The sequence below is a fragment of the Aotus nancymaae genome, unplaced genomic scaffold (genome assembly GCF_030222135.1).
Source record: "Aotus nancymaae isolate 86718 unplaced genomic scaffold, 86718_ANA_hifiasm-v0.15.2.pri h1tg000006l, whole genome shotgun sequence".
In the NCBI taxonomy this organism is placed as follows: Eukaryota; Metazoa; Chordata; class Mammalia; order Primates; family Aotidae; genus Aotus; species Aotus nancymaae.
This window is the reverse complement of record NW_026988417.1, coordinates 72,341,856-72,347,104: the sequence shown is the minus strand read 5'-3', so window position 1 is coordinate 72,347,104 and position 5,249 is coordinate 72,341,856. Positions and strand designations below refer to the sequence as shown.

The 5,249-nt window shown below is 43.3% G+C and overlaps 1 pseudogene; it reads left to right on the top strand.

The window, feature by feature from the left end:
• Window positions 1-2,717: 2,717 nt before the first annotated feature.
• On the top strand, window positions 2,718-4,827 carry LOC105713260 (RING-type E3 ubiquitin-protein ligase PPIL2-like; annotated as a pseudogene).
• Window positions 4,828-5,249: the final 422 nt, after the last annotated feature.

The window sequence follows — 5,249 nt, the reverse complement described above, 5'->3', positions numbered from 1 at the left end:
TGTAATATACTATTGTTAATTATAATTACTAGTTACCCTACTGTACAATTGAACCTTATAACTTAGTTCTTCTGTATAACTGTTTCCATAACCTGCCTGTCTTCATGCCCTCATGCCCTCCAACACACACATCCTTCCCAGCCACTGGTAATTATCATTCTACTCTCTACCTCCATGAGATTGATTTTTTAAGCTTGCACATATCAGTAAGAACATGTAATATTTGTCTTTCTGTGTCTGCTTTATTTAACTTAACATAATGTCCCCCAGTTCCACTCATGTTACTGCAAATGACAAGATTTCATTCTTTTTTATGGCCAAATAGTACTCAATTTTATATGCGTATGTATTATCCTTATCTATGTATTTATCCATTGATAGATGCTTAGGTTGATTTCATATCTTGGTTATTGTCAATAGTGCTGCAATAAACATGGGGGTATAGGTATCCCTTTGACATGCTGATATCTATCCCTTTGGATACATACCCAGTGGTGATTGTATGATTAGATAGATAGATAGATAGATAGATAGATAGATAGATAGATAGATAGATTGTACAATAGTTCCATTTTTAGTTTTCTGAAAAATCTTCATACCGTGAATCATAATGACTGTACTAATTTACACTCCTACCAACAGTACATAAGACTTCCCCCTGTTTTTTGCATCCTCACCTGCATCTGTTTTTGTCTTTTTGATAGTAACTATTATATAACTCAGGTAAGATGATATATATCTCACTGTGGTTATAACATGCATTTCCCTGATGATTAGTGATGTTGAGCATTTCTTTGTGTATTTGTTGACTACATGTACAGCTTCTTCTAAGAAATGTCTGTTCAGATCTCTTGCCTGCTTTTAAATGGGTTTGTCTGATTTTTTGCTATTGAGTTCTTCATATATTCTGGGTATTAGTTCCTTGTCAGACGAATAATTGGCAAATGTTTTTTTCCTATTCAACAGATTGTCTATACATTCTATTTATTGTTTCCTTTGCTATACAGACAATTTTTAGTTTAGTATAGTTCTAGTTTTCTATTTTTGTTTGTGTTACCTATGCTTTTGATGTCTTAACCATAAAATCTTTTCCTTGACCAATGTCCTGAAGTGTTCACCCTGTTCTTTGTCCTCAACCAACTTCATAGTTTTGAGTCTTATGTTTAAGTTTTTAGTGTATCTAGACTTGATTTTGTACATGGTGAGTGAGAGGGGTCTGGTTTCATTCTTATGTATATGCATATCTGGTTTTCCCAGCAAGATTGATGGAAGATGGTGTGTTTTCCTTAATGTATGTTCCTGATGTCTTTGTCAAAATTCATGATTCTAAATACGTGGATTTATTTCTGGGTTTTCTATTCTGTTTCATTGGTTTATGGTGTCTGTTTTTATACCATTACCATTCTGTGTTGGTCACTAGAGTCTTGTGAAATATTTTGAAGTCAGATAGTGTGATGCTTCTAGCTTTGTTCTGTCTTAGAAATCACTACCAGGATGGTATCTACCATCATGAAAATGCACAAAAGTATACAACTCCCTGGTAGAACAAACAAAACTGAGGAAGAGAAAGGAGTCAAATGTTACCACTACAGAAAACCACCAAACCACAATGATAAACAATAAGAGAGAAAGAAACAAAAGATATACAAAGGATATACCAAGAAAAAAAATCTAAAACCAGGAATAAGTCTTCATCTATCAATAATAACCTTGAATATAAACAGATTAAATTATCTATTGCTGTATTTAAAATTCTCTCTTCATTTTTGACTTTTGACAACATCTTATCTATAATTTTCCATGGAGAAGAACGTTTTAGGTTGTATCCATTTGAGATCTGTAAGCTTATTGTATCTAGATGTCCAAATCTCTTGCTATACTTAAGAAGTTCCCAGCTATTATTATTTCACTAAATATATAATATTATATATATGGTGGCAGGTCCTTGGGCCCCTAGGTAGTGTACATCACATCATTAATGGCAGTAGCAATGTTGGGACAACTTTTGAGGTCCCAAGCAGGATGCATTGCTGTTAGCAATGGTGGTGATAAGCTGGACAGGTCATTTCCCAAGTGACATATGTGGGTTGGTTATGGTGATGGTGGCAGCAGGCTGTGTGGACCTGTCCTCAAGTCCCCAGTAGGGGTGCATGGATGCCAACTATTGTGAACAAAGTGGGGTAATCTCCAGGCCTCCAGAGTGCATGCTTGGGTACCACTGACAGATGATCTAGGTTAGGCCCCTTGATAGTATGCACATGTACCTAGAGTGACCAACAGGGTGGTGCAGTCCTCAGGCCCCTGGCTGTGTGATTGGGCACTAAGAGGGTCAGTGCCAGGCAGTGTAGGTCTGTCCTCAAGTCCCTCTGAAAATGTGCACAGGAAAAGACTGTGGTGGGTGGGGGTGGGTTTTGGGCAATCCCCAGGCCACCAGACAGCATGCTCAGGCACCAGCAGCAAAGTTGTGTCTTTTGTCAGATCTCCTGATGATGCACCCACATGACCAGAGTGACAGATGCAACTGGATGACTTCCAGGTCCCCAGGCAGCACACTTGAACACTGGGAGAGGAGCCATAGGCACAGGGACAGGCTGTGGAGGGCAACTCAGGGAAATTCCCAAACCCCTAAGTAGCATGATCAAGTGGTGGGAGTAGCAGTGGTAGGTAGGCAGAATCTGTCCTCAGAGCATGTGAATGTTTGCTGCAGCTCTGCTATTATGGGTGGTGGGATTGCTGTCAGTGGCAGTGGTCCCCAACAGGTGGCTTTCAGGCTCTGTGTTGCATTGCCTTGGCTCCCTCAGTCCAGGCGCCAGCCTCCCCAGTGCGCTGTTACCACCTGTTACCTGGAGTGTAAGACTGTGTGGGCTACAATGCTGGGGACCTGGCTGTACTCACTGCTGGTTCCACCTTGCATTGTGCCACTGCAGCCTTCCAGGTGGATACTGGGGGATGTCACTAGGGCTCCAGGGATGTGAAAATGTGGGGGATATGCCCCATCACAGTATGCAGTCTAATGGAGGCTAGGCTCTCAGATTGGTGCCATGTTGCTGCTGCTTGGGTCTTGGAGGATGTGGTACCTAACATGAGCTCCCTCTCTGCAGCAATGCCAATCTCATGAACTCCAAACAGCTCCCTATAGCAGTCTCAGGGCTTGTGAAGGCTGAGGGGGACTCTCCCATGGCTAGAATTTCAGGAGTCCTCAGTGGCAGTGTGGACCACTGGGGATATCTCACTTACCTCACCCTGCCTCACAACAAGGATCTTTTGTGGGCTCCCAGTCTAACCTAGAAGGCTGGCTGCTTTGCTGCAGCCTCCTTCCCTGCCTCAGATGTTTCTTCTTGAAACCTCTCTGCTGAATCACAATATTCTTTTTTAGAGGTTCTATTTAAACTGTGATTATTCATTCACTGTTTTCATTCTTTGTGGAGGAAGCAAGTGCTGGATGCCTCTAGTCAGTCATCTTGAAAATCAGTTTCAATATCGGAATGTTGGGAAGCGGTCACCGAACTCTGCCGCGGCTCAGTGCTCCGAGTTATCAGCCATTGCTTTTTCGTGCTCATTAGTCGCCACCACCACGCCACCATAGGGAAGCGACAGCACCAGAAGGACCTGTGCTGAATACACTCACTTTTATAGTGGCAAGAAGCCAGATTTCCCACAAACAAATTTTCGTTGTTTACCTGTTGACCACTGCAGTATCTCTCTGCAGCCTTTCGTTTACCCAGTCAGCACTAGGAAGGCGTCGTCTTTGACTGACTGAACATTGTCCCACGGCTTTAGGAAGTACGGGACCAACCCCAGCAATGGAGAGAAGCTGGACAGGAGGTCCCTGATAAGCCGAACTTTGCCAAGAGCAGTGAGGGGAAGTACCACTGTCCGGTGCCGTTCACCGTGTTCACCGACAACACCCACACCGTGGCCGTGAGGACGACCGGCAACGCCTATGCCTACGAGGCAGTGGAACGGCTCCATATCAAGGCCAAGAACTTCCGGGACCTGCTGACCGAGGAGCCCTTCTCCCGGGAGGGCGTCATCACCCTCAGGACCCCACCAACGTGGAAAAGTTCAATGTCTCTAACTGCTATCATGTTAAGAATAACATGAAAATAATAGACCCAGATGGAGAGAAGGCCAAACCGGACCCATCTTACTATCTGAAAAGCACAAATGCCAAGACTCAAGAGACCATGCAGAAGCTCTACAAGGAGTTCAGAGGGGACGAGATTCAGGCAGCCACCGTGAAGGTCCGGGAGAAGAAGAAAGTGGACACGCTGAACGCTGCCCACTATTCCACAGAGAAGGTCAGCGTTTCCTTCGCCTCCACCTGACCACGATAGTTCCAGAGACCGCACACTAAGCAGCTGCCATCCACCAGGACATGCTCCGCTACCAGTTTGTGAGGAAGAAGGGTTACATGCAGCTGCACACCAACAGGGGCGACCTCGACCTGGAGCTGCACTGGGACCTGACACAGAAAACCTGCAAAAATTTCAACAGGCTTTGCAAGAAGCATTATTACGATGGCACCATCTTCCACAGAGCCATCCGGAACTTTGTGGATCCAAGGAGGCGACCTCACAGGCACCGGCAGGTGGGGAGTCATACTAGGGGAAGCCTTTCAAAGACGGCTTCCGGCCCAACCTCTCGCATGCCGGCCGCTGCATCCTTAGCATGGCCAACCCGGGGCCCAACAGCAAGTCTCAATTCTTCATCACATTTCGCTCCTGTGCCTACCTGGACAAGAAGCACACCATCTTTGGACGGGTTGTTGGGGGGCTCATGTCTCAATTGTCTGTCTCTCCACACATGAATCTAAGTTTAAGTTAGACAGGAACCTTGTTTATAAAGGAACAATAAAAATGTGTTACATGAATTAGCTGGTTAAATCTACTTCTTTTCCATTAATATACAACAATCTCTGTTTTTCTTCCAATTTTTACTATTAGTAATATCCCAAGAAGCCTAATTTTATCAAATGAACATAATGGAAAGGTACAAAAGCAACTTCAAATAATTAAACTGTATGTAAATAATAAAGAATGTCAAAAACTAAATCACTCTGGAAACTATTGACATCATATACTGTATAGTGTTACTCTTGTTGGAAAGATATTTTGTCATGTTCTACAAACACGATACCTTGCCATAAAACCATGAAGACCTATTTTAACTTTAAGGATACATGCAGAAATTTAAAGAGAAAAGAAGCTACCAAATTTTTTTTTTTACCAAGTAGATATGTGAACTTA